General features: G+C 40.7%; 1 long non-coding RNA gene across 1 annotated transcript in view; it reads left to right on the top strand.

The window, feature by feature from the left end:
- The first annotated feature begins 581 nt into the window (after positions 1-581).
- The window catches only part of LOC114227030 (uncharacterized), a 33,186-nt gene continuing 19,342 nt past the window's right edge, over positions 582-14,425 (top strand). The window contains exon 1 of the long non-coding RNA XR_008558530.1: positions 582-748. This is a non-coding gene — a long non-coding RNA (uncharacterized LOC114227030). The remainder of the gene's footprint in view (positions 749-14,425) is intronic.

The following is a 14,425-nucleotide window of genomic DNA, read 5'->3' on the forward strand; positions in this document are numbered from 1 at the left end:
GGCAACCACCTATCTTTTTACTGGTTCTAGAGTTTTACCTGTTAAGACTGTCATTTAAACAAAAGCATACTGTATATAAACATTCAGATTGGCTCCTTTTGCTTAGAAATCTACAATTGATCCTGAAACAATGTGGGGGTTAGGTGTGCTACAGTCCCCAAGCAAAAATAGTGTGTATTCTTTTTTGACTCTCTTAAAACTTAACTAATTACCTGCTATTGACTGGAAGCCTTATTGATAACATAAACAGTCAATTAATATATATTTTATATGTTATATGTATTATATACTGTAATCTTACTGTAAAGTAAGCTAGAGGAAATATAATGTTATTAATAAAATGATAAGAAAGAGAAAATGTATTTTCATCATTTATGGAAAAATATATATGGATAATTGGATTGGCACAGTTTAAACCTGTAAACCGGTGTTGTTTAAAAGTCAAATGTAGAGGAATGGCAGTCTGAGAAATCCCCTTGGCCTCTCCCCACTGAAACTTCAACAAGTTATTCAATTGTGACTCAACAAAGGGCTCCCTGCTCAGTATAGAGGCACACCTGAGAGACCTGCACGTTGAAGCATCTAAAGGCGGTCAACCAAGAACAAACAGGAAGGTGAGAAGGGAGGAGAGCCCAGGAAGCCATGGACTCAGCCCTGCAGCCAGGAGCAGGCAACCAGCTCAGCTCATAGGAGGAGGAAGCCAGCAGTAGCAGGCATTGCTGTGGGCTGAGAGGAACAGAGAGTCTTGGTGGGTTCTTCAGGAGGGTGAGTGGTGTTAATGGTGGCTAAGCCGGCAGAGATGCCTGGGCAAAGGACACGGTGCAGGAGCTCTGCAGTGGCTGCCCACTGTAGGGCAGTGGTATTTCAGACAGGGAACAAAGCCACAGAGCCCTGCTACCCACTGGACCCCCAAAACTCAGTCCCTGTTGTCCTTGGTGTGTGGTCAAGGAGTGCATTATCTGTAAATTGAGAGATAGTGCAGCAGAGTTGCTGTTTCTTTCTGTGACTAACTCCCAGGTCAGGCATATGGGGGGACTTGGTGAAGGTCCAGGGTCACCATTACAGTGAGGACAAAATAAACCCCACCTGCAAGTAACTCAGCTGTACTGTCTGAGGGAAGCAGAGGGAGGCAGCTCTGGGAGGTCACGGAGGTAATAACCTTGTGATTCTGTGCCACCACCTGGAAAATAGTAGACAGACCTCTTCAGAGAAAGCCTAGACAAAGGAGACCAGTAAATGCCATGAATAACCACATAATGAGAAAGCTCAGAAAGAAAGTGAAAAATATCCAGAAAGTAGGCTAGGACACATGGAAATATGTGATATAAATGACAGAGAATTCAAGATTGTAGTTCTGAAAATATCCAAAGAGATATGAGAAAAAACAGGCAATTCAATGAAAACAATAATAAACAAAATGAGTACTTTATACAAGTGATTGAAGCTTTAATAAAGAACCAATCAGAAATCCTGGAAATGAAGCATGCAGTTAGGAGATTATGAGTGAACTACTGAGCATAGAAAACAGCCAACCAGATGGAGGAATGGATTAGAGACATCAAAGATAGGAATGTAGAAATGATGAGAGGGAAGTAGAGAGAAAACTGAGCACATGTAAAAGGGAAAGAGCTTTATAAGAACTCTTCGAAAATAATATGAGACAAGTAGGCATACCAGAAGAAGAAGAGAGGGAGAAAGGGATGGAGAGCCTATTCAAACAAATAATGAATAAGAACTTCCCAAACCTATGGCGAGAACTAGATCCTTAAATCTAAGAAACAAAGAGAACATCTAGTTACCTCAATCTAAAGAGGCCCTCTTCAAGGTTCATTGTGTTAAAGCTGGCAAAAATTAATGACAAAAAAAATTCTCATAGCAGCCAGGGAAAAGAAGGAAGTGACCTACAAAAAAAACAAAACCAAAACAAAACAAAACAAAAAAAAAAAAACCCAACAACATTGGAATATTATCTGACTTCTCAGCAGAAACACTATAAGCCAGAAGACACTGGCACTAAATATTTAAATGACTGATAGAAAGTACCACCCTAGAATAAGATATCCAGAAAAATTACCCTTTAAATATGAAGGAGAAATAAAGACTTGCCTAGACATACAGAAGCTGAGGGATTTTATCACCAGAAAACCTTCATTGCAGCAAATATTCAAGGGAGTTATTCTACCCAAAACAAAGAGCATAAGGTCACAATACTATGAGTCACATAACCAAAAACTTACAGCATAAACAGGGATAATTTGTGACAACAAAAACTTAAAAGGGTAAAGGTCTGAATTGGCAAAAGAGGATGGAATCAGATGCACTCAAAAGAAAATTAACAACTACTATTTATATACAACTTTATTTATTTTTTTTATATTTTATTGATTTTTTACAGAGAGGAAGAGAGAGGGATAGAGAGTTAGAAACATCGATGAGAGAGAAACATCGACCAGCTGCCTCCTGCACACCCCCCGCTGGGGATGTGCCCGCAACCAAGGCACATGCCCTTGACCGGAACCGAACCCGGGACCCCCCAGTCCGCAGGCCGACGCTCTATCCACTGAGCCAAACCGGTCTCTGCAATATACAACTTTATTTTTAATAATCCTAATGGTAACCATACACACACACACAATTAAGTCACATAGCATAGAAAAAGAGAACAGAGAAATAAAAAGTATGGAATGCCACCAAATAAAACAACAGACAGAAAACAAAGGAAAAGAACCAAAGGATGCACAAGGCTGCCAGAAAACAAAAGATAAAATGGCTATCCTCATATAGGAAATCCTCATACACCAACAATTACCCTAAGTGTAAATGGACTGAATTCACCAAAAAAAGAGGCACAGAGTAGCAGAGTGGATTAAATATATACACAACAACAACAACAAAACTCAACCACATGTGACTTCAAGAGACACATCTCAGCCACAAAGACAAAGATAGATTCAAAGTTAAAGGTGGAAAATGATTCTCTAAGCAAATAACATCCACAGAAAAGCAAGTGTAGCCATATGTATGTCTGACAAAATAGTCTTCAAGAAAATGAAGATAATAAAAGACAAAGATGGATATTTTATAATCATAAAAGGGACACTAAATCAAGAAGCCATAACACTTAATAACATATGCATCCAATCAGGGAGCTCCAAAATATATAAATAATAACACAGAACTAAAGGGACAAACATATCAAAACATTATCATAATTGGGGACCTTAATACTCTATTGACAGCTCTAGACAGATGAACCAAATGTAAAATCAATAATGAAATATCGGCCTTAAATGACACTAGACCAAATGGATATAATTGACATTTACAGAGCCTTTCATCCCACAACATCAGATTATACATTCTTCTCCAGAACACAGAACATTCTCAAGGATAGACCATGTGTTGGGTCAAAAAACTAGCCTCAACATATTAAAGAAGTTTAAAATTATACCAAGCATATTCTCTGATCACAATGCCTTGAAATTACAAATCAACTGCAAAAAAAAGAAAGTAAAGAAACCCACAAATATTTGGAGATTAAACAATGTACTACTAAAAACTGACTGGGTCAGAGAAGAAATCAATGTCCAGATTGAGAGATATATAGAGACAAATGAGAATGACAATACAACATATCAAAACTACTGGGATGCAAAAACAAACAAACAAAAAAAAACCAACAGTAATTAGAGGGAAGTTTATATTATTACAGGCTTATTTCTCAAGAAACAAGACAAACCAAAGAAAACAACCTAACAATACATCTTAAAGTACTAGAAAAGGAAGAACAAAGGCAATAAAAAGTCATCAGAAGAAAGGAAATAAAATAAAAAATAAAGCAAAATTAAATGAAATAGAAAATGAAAAGACTATATAAAAAACTAATACAACTAAGAGCTGGTACTTGAAAAGATTAATACAATTGACAAAACCCTAGTGAGACTCTCTAAGAAAAAAAGAGAAAAGATCCATATAAACAAAATCATAAATGAAAGAGGAGAAGTCACTACAGACATAACACATATACAAAGGATCATACTATTAAAGACTATATGCCACCAAATTAAATAATCTAGTAGAAATGAAAAATCTAAATAGACCAATAAGCAGTGAGGAAATTGAAACAACCATCAAAAACTTCCCCAAAAATACAAGTTCGGGACCAGATGGCTTCATCAGTGAATTCTACCAAATGTTCAAAGAAGATTTAAAACCTATTCTTCTCAAACTCTTCCAAAATATTTAAGAAGAGGTAATTAAGACTGCCTAACACATTTTATGAGGCCAACATAGTCCTGATACCAAGTCCTGATACCAAGGATAACACAAAAAAGAAAACTACAGGCCAATATCTCTGATGAATACAGAAGCAAAGATCCTAAACAATATGTTAGCAAATTAAATACAGAAATACATAAAAAAATAATAATACATCACAAACAAATGTTCATGCCAGTGGCATGAGGATGGTTCAATAACACAAATCAGTCAATATAATATACTATATCAATAAAAGAAAGAATAAAATCATATGACTGTATCAATAGACACAGAAAAAGCAATTGATAAGATAGAGCATTCATTTAAGATCAAAACACTCAGTAAAATAGGAATAGAAGGAACATACATCAACATAATAAAGGCCATATATGATAAGCCCTTAATTAATATATTCAATAGTGAAAAACGGAAAGCTTTTCCTCTACAATCAGAAACAAGAGAAGGATGCCCACTCTCACCACTCTTATTCAACTTCGTGCTGGGAGTCCTACCAAGAGCAATAAGGCAAGAGAAAGAAATAAAAGGCATCCAAATTGGGAAGGAAGATGTAAAAGTGTCAATTTTTACAGACAACATTATTCTGTACATGGAAAACTCTAAAGATGCCACAAAAAATATTAGAAACAATAAACAAATACAGTAAAGTTTCAAGATAAAAAATTAATCTACAAAAATTTACTGTCTTCCTGTATACTAATTAATCTTCAGAAAAAGAAATGAAAAAAGCAATTCCTTTTGCAAATGCAACAAAAAATAAAATAGGAATAAACTTAACAAAGAACATGAAAGGCCTATATACTGAAAAATACAAAACACTATAAAAAGAAATTGAAAAATACATAACAACATGGAAAAATAGCCTGTGTTCATGAATTGAAAGAATCAACATAGTTAAAATAGTCGTATTACCCAAAACAATATACAGATTTAATGCAATTACCATCAAAATTTCAATTTCTTTGTTTAAAGAAACAGAACAAAAACTTAACAGGTTTATATAGAACCACAAAAGACCCCAAATAGCCAAAGAAATCTTGAGAAAAAAGAATGAAGCCTGAGGTATCACACTACCTGATTTCAAATTATATCACAGAGCTATGTTAATCAAAGCAGCATGGTATTGGCAGAAAAACAGACACACAAACCAATGGAACAGAACTATGAGCACATATATAAAAACACATGTAATTTTTTACAAAGTAGCCAGAAACATACAATGGATTAAAGATAGCCTCTTCAATAAATTGTGCTTGGTAAATTGGAAAGCCACATGAAGAAAATGAAACTTGATTGCAGTTTGTCCCCATGTACAAAAATTAACTCAATGGATCAAAGACATAAATATAAAATCTGAAACAAATTACATAGAAGAAAGCATAGGTAATAAACATATGGATCTTGATCATAGAGAACATTTTATGAAATTGACTCCAAAGGCAAGGGAAGTAAAGGCAAAAATAAATGAAGAGACTATAAAACTAAAATGAAACCAACAACAAAACAAAGAGGCATAAGACTGAATGGAAGATATTTGCAAACAATAGTTCCACAAAGGTTTAATATCCAAAATATATAAAGAACTCATAAAATTCAACACCAAACAAACAACCCAATTAAAAAGTGGGAAGAGGACCTGACCAGACACCTCTCCCAAGAAGACATATGAACAGCCAACAGATGTATGAGAAGATGTTCAACCTCACTAGCAATTAGGGAAATACAAATCAAAACTACAATGAGATACTACCTCACAATGTTAGAATGGCTATTATCAACAAGACAAGTAATAACAAATGTTGGAGAGGTTGTGCAGAAAAGGGAACCCCCATTCACTGCTGGTGGAAATGTAGACTAGTACAGCCACTATAAAAAACAGTCTGGTGATTCCTCAAAAAATTAAGAATAGAACTACCATAAAACATACATTTGCAAAGATATATACACCCCTATGTTCATTGCAGCATTATTCACAGTCCTCAAGACATGTAGACAACCAAGGTGTCCTTCAATAGAGGACTGGGTAAAGAAGATGCGGTACATATACGCAATTGAATACTACTCAGCCGTAAGAAAAGATGAAATGCTACCATTTGTGACAGCATGGATGGATCTTGAGAATATTATTCTAAGTGAAATAAGTCAGGCAGAAAAAGCTAAGAACCAGATGGTTTCACTCATCTATATATATAAGAGGAAATATGAAAATTAGCGGGGACACCGTAACAGTCACAACCGGTCAGGAGGAGGCTGCGTGTGCAGATGAGGCCCAGAGTGGAGATGGAGACAGAGACAGGGGAGCCTGCCCAAGCTGCCACGGCCGAGGACAGGCCCTGGAGAGGAGTGGGTGGGCCCGCCTACAGCGGCCATGTCCGAGGGAAGGCCTGAAGAGGAGAGGGCAGGCCCACCCGCACCCACCTGCAGCCTCCGTGGCCAAGTGCAGGCCCAGAGAGGAGAGGTTGGGCCCGCCCACACCTGTCTGCAGCTGCTGTGGCTGAGCACAGGCCAGGAGGAGACAAGAGAGAGGAATGAGGGGAGAGGGGAGAGGAGAGAGGGGAGAGGGGAGAAGGGGGAGAGGAGAGGGGAGAGGAGAGAGGAACTGCTCGCAGCCACCACAGCCAAGGACAGGCCCTTGCTGGCAGTTCCACCTCTGCACATGAGCTGCAGAGGAAACACCTTTTCTGACCACTCATTGGCTAAGCTCCCAGTACACCACTTGCAGTGTTCTTGGTCACTTGCCTAATAAGAATCCAAGAAAGTCATCTAGGGTTTTTCCACCTCACTCCTGGAGAAAAAAATGAAGGTTCACTGCTGGAGGGTCTAAGAAATGTCATATCCTGCCCTAGCTTATTTGGCTCAGTGGATAGAGCCTCAGCCTGCTGACCGCAAGGTCCAGGTTCAATTCTGGTCAAGGGCATGTATCTAGGTTGCAGGCTCCTCCCTGGACGGGGCCCAGGTCAGGGCTCATGCAGGAGGCAACCAATTGAAGTGTCCCTCTCACATTGATGTTTCTCTCTGTCTTTCCCACTCTCTTCCACGCTCTCTAAAAATCAATGGAGAGAGGCCTGAAGAGAGAAGCAGGCTGTGATCCGTAGCCTCGGCAGCAGCTGTTGATCAGCACTTGCCTGTCTCTTTCTCTCCAGCAGCTGCACCTCCATTTCTCTGCAGACCTCCACTGGGGCTGCTGATCAGCCTGGCCTTTCTAATCAGGCCCCATTGATAGGCCCAGAGACACTGACTGGCATAGAAACTGACCAATCAGAACCAAATCTGAGTGAACTGTGAGGAGCCAATGGCTGCCTAGGAGGCGGAGCTTTTGACACTGACTGGCATAGAAACCGACCAATCAGAACCAAGTTGGCCAGCAGAGGATGGCAGTTGGGAGAGAGATCAGGCCTGCAGGGGAGGGCAGTTGGGGGCCATCAGGCCGGCAGGGGAGGGCAGTTGGGGGGGACCAGGATTGCAGGGAAGGATAGTTGGGGGTGAGATCAGGCTTGCAGGGGAGGGCAGTTGGGGGCAACCAAGCTGGTAGGGGAGACCAGTTGGGGGCAATCTGTCCAGCAGGGGAGCAGTTAGGTGTTAATCAGGCCAGCAGGGGAGTGTTAGGGGTGTTCAGGCTGGAAGGTAGGAGCAGTTAGGAGCCAGGATCCCAGATTGTGAGAGGGATGTGTGACTGTCAGTTTAGGCCTGATCCCACAGGGGCCTAAACCGGCAGTCAGACATCCCCTGAGGGGTCCCAGATTGCAGACGGTGGAGAGGGTGCAGGCTGGGTGAGGGATACCCCCCATGTGCATGAATTTCATGCACCAGACCTCTAGTTCTAATATATATATATTATGTAATAAAAGAGTGATGTGCAAATTAACCATTACTCCGCTATACCCACAAGCCACACCCACCAGCCAATCAGGAGCGAGTATGCAAATTAAACCAACCAAGGTGGCTACAGCCATGGAGCAAGCAGGAGGCTTGGGTTTCCCCAGCAAAGGAGGAAGCCAAGCTTTCCTCACACCCTGGCAGGCCCAGGCCTCCACTCAAGGATACAAAGTTTCAATTATAGAAGATAAATAAATCCCAGATACCAGGGCCTCTGCTTGGGTCGCCAGGGGTTGTTGTTGGCCTGAAAACCACCACAGGCCCCTCTCCCAGGCCTCCCCATGCCTCAGGGGAACTCCCACCCTCATCCGGGACACTCTTCAGGGCAAACCAGCCGGCCCCTACCTATGCAGCAGGCCTTCATCCTATCTAATAAAAGAGTAATGTACAAATTGACCGTCACTCCAACAAACAAGATGGCTGCCCCCATGTGGTCAAAGATGGCTGCCACCATGTGGACACAAGATGGCCACTATAAGATGGCCAGCAGGGGAGGGCAGTTGGGAGGGACCAGGCCTGCAAGGGAGGGCAGTTGTGGGTGATCAAGCCAACAGGGAAGGGCAGTTGGGAGAGACCAGGACAGCAGAGGAGGGCAGTTGGGAGCAATCAAGCCTGCAGGGGAGGGCAGTTAGGAGTGACCAGGACAGCAGACAAGGGAAGTTGGGGGCAACCGGGCTTGCAGGGAAGGGCATTTGTGGGGGACCCAGGCCTATAGGGGAGAGCAGTTGGGCGAGACCAGGCCTGCAGGGGAGAGAAGTTAGGAGTGACCAGGCCTACAGAGGAGGGCAGTTAGGGGCAAACAGGCTGGCAAGGGAGTGGTTAGGAGGTGATCAGGCTGGCAGGCAGAAACGTTTAGGGGCAATCAGGAAGGCAGGCAGGTGAGCAGTTGGGAGCCTGCAGTCCTGGATTGTGAGAGGAATATCCAACTGCTCATGTAGGCCCGATCCTACTGGGATCGGACATCCCTCGAGGGTTCCAGATTGAATAGGGTGCAGGTTGGCCTGAGGGACATCCCCCTGTGCATGAATTTCATGCACTGGGCCTCCAGTGTGTGTGTGTGTGTGTGTGTGTGTGTGTGTGTGTGTGTGTGTGTGTGTATTACATATATATATATATTTTATATATATGTAGTACTATCTCATTTATATGTTAATTTGCATTTCTTATGGACAAATTGCATTGAATATCTTTTCACATGCTTATTGTTTATTGTAAATCATTTTTAGTATGGAGTCTATTTAGATTTTTTACCCATTTCTTAAAATATTTATTATTTATTATAGTGCCATTGATTAATAAAATTATATAGGTTTCAGGTCTACAATTCTATATACATCATATTGTATTGTGTGTTCACCATCCCAAGTCAAGTCTCATTCCATCACCAGGTATACCTGTTTTATCCTCTTCTTCCTCTGCCCATCCCCCTTTCCCTCTTGTAATTGCCATACTGTTGCCTATGTCTATAAGTATTTTTTTTTTTCTTAACCCTTCACCTTTTCACCTAGCCTCCTAACCTCCTCCACTCTGACAGCTGTCAGCCTGCTCTCTGTATCTATGAGTCTGTTTCATTTTTGGTACTTAATTTTTTTTTTTCCCATTAGATTCCCCATATAAATGAAATCACATGGTACTTGTCTTTCTTGGACTGGCTTTTTTCACTTAGCATGATGTTCTCCAGGTCCATCCGTGCTATTGCAAAGGGTAAGATTTCCTTCCTTTTTATGGCTGAACACTATTTAATTGTGTAGATGTACCACAGCTTTTTTATCCACTCAGCTACTGATGGGCACTGGGGCTGCTTCCAAATTTTGGCTGTTATAAATGACACTACAATGAATATAGAAGTGCCTACATTCTTTCAAATTAGTGTTTTGGTTTTCTTTGGATATATTTTTAAAACTGGAATTGCTGGGTCATAAGGCAGTTCCATTTTTAATTTTTGTTTTTTTGTTTTTTGTTTTTTTTTAGGAAACTGAATACTGCTTTCCACAGTGGCTGCACCAGTTAGCATTCCCACTAACAGTGCATGAGGGTTCCCCTTTCTCCACATCCTCACCAACAGCTGTTGTTTGTTGATTTATTGATGATAGCCAATCTGATAGGTGTGCAGTGATTAATTGTGGTTTTAATTTGTATTTCTCTGATGATTAGTGACTTTGAGCATATTTTCATATGTCTATTAGCTACCTGTATGTCCTCTTTCGAGAAATGTCTATTCAAATCTTTTGCCCTTTTTAAAATTGGATTGTTTGTTTTTTTGGTGTTGAGTTTTATAAGTTCTCTATAAAATTTGGAAATTAAACCCTTATTCAATATATCATTGGCTAATATGTTCTCCCATTAAGTAGGTTATTTTTTTTTATTTTGATGATAGTTGCCTTTGCTATGCAACAACTTTTTAGTTTGAGGTCATTCCATTTGTTATTTTTTTTCTTTTGTTTCCCTCATCCAAGGAGACATATCAGAAAAAAAAAAAAAAATTGCTACAAGAAATGTCCCAAATTTTACTGCCTATGTTTTCTTCTAGAATTTTTATGATTTTGAATCCATTTAAGTTTTTCATCCATTTTGAGTTTGTTCTTGTGTAAAGTGTAAAATGTGGTCTAGATTTTTGTTGTTGTTGTTGTTTTGCATGTATCTGTCCATTTTTCCAACACCATTTATTGAATAGACTATCTTTACCCCATTTTGTGTCCTTGCCGCCTTTGTCAAATATTAATTAACCATAAAGGCATGAGTTTATTTCTGGGCTCTCTATTTTTTTCATTGTTCTATATGTCTGTGTTTATACCAGCTCCATACTATTTTGATATCAGGTAGCAAGATTTCTCCAACTTTGTTTTTCTTTCTCAAGCTATTTAGGGTCTTTTGTGTTTCCATATAAATTTTTAGAGTATTTGTTCTAGTTCTGTGAAATACTTCATTGATGTTTTTTTTTTTTTTTTTTTTTTTTTTTTAAATATATTTTATTGATTTTTCACAGAGAGAAAGGGAGAGGGATAGAGAGCTAGAAACATCGATGAGAGAGACACATCGACCAGCTGCCTCCTGCACAACCCCCACCGGAGATGTGCCCGCAACCAATGTACATGCCCTTGACCGGAATCGAACCTGGGACCTTTCAGTCCGCAGGCCGACGCTCTATCCACTGAGCCAAACCGGTTTCGGCTCATTGATGTTTTGATAGGAATTTTGTTGGATCTATAGATTGCTTTGTGTAGTATTAACATTTTAGTGATGTTAAATCTTTCTATCCATGAACATGGTATATACTTCCACATATCTGTATCTTATTCAGTTTCTTTCTTCAGTGTCTTATAATTTTCCATGTACAGGTCTTTTACAACTTTGGCTAAATTTATTCCATTTTTTATGCAATTGCACATGGGGTTTATTTCTTAGTTTTACTTTCTGATAGATCATTATCCTATCTAATAAAAGAGTAATATGCAAATTGACCATCAATCCAGCACACAAGATGGCCACCACAAGATGGCTGCCACAAGATGGCCAGCAGGGGAGGGCAGTTGTGGGTGATCAGGCCAGCAGGGGAGGGCAGTTGGGGGGGGCAGGCCTGAAAGGGAGGGCAGTTGGGGGGACCAGGCCTGCAGGGAGGGCAGTTGGGGGAAATCAGGCTGGCAGGGTAGGGCTGTTGAGGGTGACCAGGCCTACAGGGAAGGGAAGTTGGGGGAGACCAGGCTGGCAGGGGAGGGGAATTAGGGGCGACCTGGCTGGCAAGGGAGGGCAGTTAGGGTTTACCGGGTTAGCAGGGAAGGGCAGTTTGGGGCGACCAGGCCTGCAGGGGATGATAGTTAGGGGTGACCAGGCCAGCAGGGGAGGGCAGTTAGGGGCAATTGGGCTGGCAAGGGAGCAGTTAGTTGTCAATCAGGCTGGCAGGGGAGTGTTTAGGGGGTGGTCAGGCAGAAGTGGTTAGGGGCAATTTGGCTGCCAGGCAGGTGAGCGGTTGGGAGCCAGCAGTCCTGGATTGTGAGAGGGATGTCTGACTTCCCGTTTAGTCCCGAGTCCACCGGGATCGGGCTAAACGGGCATTCAGACATTCCTTGAGGGATCCCAGATTGGAGAGGGTGCAGCCTGGGCTGTGGGACACACCGTCCCCATGCACAAATTTCATGCACCGGGCCTCTAGTCCATATATATAAAACCCTAAGCAACCAGTTTCACTGTTTGGTCACTATGATGTGCACTGACCACCAGGGGGCAGATGCCTAATGCAGGAGCTGCCTCCTGGTGGTCAGTGTGCTCCCACAACAGGAGCACCACTCAGCTGACCGACAGGCACCAGATGCTGGACGCATGGCTGACGAGCACAGCTGCAGTGGTGTGAGCCTCTCCCACCTCCCAGCAGCGCTACGGGGGGTGGTGGCAGGTGCAGCAGGGCTGGGGTGAGCAGGAACAGCGAGGTGCCTGGCCCCGGGGTTGGGGTTCCTCCCCAGCTGCCTGCCACTTTGTGCACTACTACATCCCTTGGGGGATGTTGGACTGCCGGTTTCAGCCCCGCCTGGCCTGTGGGATCAGGGTGAAACCAGCAGTCTGACATCCCCTGAGGGGTCCCAGATTGTGAGAGGGCACAGGCCAGGCTGAGGGACCCCACCAGTGTATGAATCCGTGCACCGGGTCTTTAGTTGGTGTATAAAAATCTAACTTATTTCTAGATACTTATTTTGTATCCTTTAGTGAATTCATTTATCAATTATAGTAGCTTTTTGGTGTTATCTTTAGGGTTCTCAATATATAGTATCACGTCATCTGCAAATAGTGACAGTTTTACTGTTTTCTTTCCAAATTGGATGCCTTTTATTTCCTCTTCTTGTCTGATTACTATGGGTAGGACTTCCAGTACTATGTAGTATAAGAGTAGTGAAAGTGAGCATCCCTGTCTTGTTGTCAATCTGAAGAGAAACATGCTTAGTATGGTGTTGGCCATGGGTTTGTCACATATGACCTTTATTACATGCATGGAGGTATGTACTCTCTATTCCCATGTCGCTAAGAGTTGTTATCATAAATAGTTTCTAGATTTCATCAAATGCTTTTTCTGTATCTATTGATATGATCATGTGTTTTTTTCTCCTTTATTTTGTTAATGTAATGTATCATGTTTATAGATTTGTAGATATACTAACCTTGCATCCCTAGAATAAATCCTACTTGATCATGATGTACGATCTATTTAATGTATTGCTGGATCCGGTTTGCTAATATATTGTTGAGGATTTTAGCATCTATGTTCACCAGGGATATTGGCCTGAAATTCTCTTTATTTGTAGTGTCTTTCTCTGGTTTGGAATTAGGATCATGCTGGCCTCATAAAATGAGCCTGGGAATCTTTCCTCATCTTGCATTTTTTGAAATAGATTTAGAAAGATAGTGGTTAGTTCTTCTTAGAATGTTTGGTAAAATTCACTGTGAAGCCATCCAGTCCAGGACTTTTGTTTATTGGGAGCTTTGTGATTACTTCTTCAATTTCGTTAGTTGGAAACTGGATTGTTCATTATTTTTTATTGTTGAGTTTTAAGAGTTCTTCGTATGTGCTATACAAAACTTTTATAAACTGTGTATACTGAGAATACTTTCTCCAAGTCTGTGACTTGTTTTGTTTTTGGTGTGTGTGTGTGCGTGTGTGTGTGTGTGTGTGTGTGTGTGTGTGTGTGTTTTCATTAACCTAACTTTTAAATTTTAATTAATTCTATTTTATCAATTTTTTCATTCATGGACCATGTTTTGGGTACTTTATCTAAAAATGCATCACCGATCTCAAGATCACTGAGATTTTCTTCTATACTTTTAAAATAATTTTTATAATTTTTCATTTAATATTTAAATCTGTGATCTACTTCTACTTAATTTTTGTACAAGGTGAAAAGTATGTGTTTAGGTGTATTTTTTACAGATTGATAACCAATTTTTCCAGCATCATTTGTTGAAAATACAACTCTTTTTCCTTTGAATAACCTTTGTTCCTTTGTCAACAATTAGTTGACTCTCTTTGTGTGGGTATATATCTGGGCTCCATTTCCTCTTCAGTTGATCTACATGTCTAATATATTTATCAACACCATGTTGTCTTGATTACCATAGCTTTGCAGTGAGTCTCAAATTTGATAATGTGACTCTTTCAACTTTACCCTTCTTGTTTAGTATATTGTTGGATATTCTTGGTCTCTGCCCTTTCCATATAAACTTTTTTTTTTTAATTTGTATGAATTTACTATTCTGAATATAAGTCTTTTGTTATGCTTTTGTATTT

Source organism: Eptesicus fuscus, chromosome 16 (assembly GCF_027574615.1).
Source record: "Eptesicus fuscus isolate TK198812 chromosome 16, DD_ASM_mEF_20220401, whole genome shotgun sequence".
Lineage (NCBI taxonomy): Eukaryota > Metazoa > Chordata > Mammalia > Chiroptera > Vespertilionidae > Eptesicus > Eptesicus fuscus.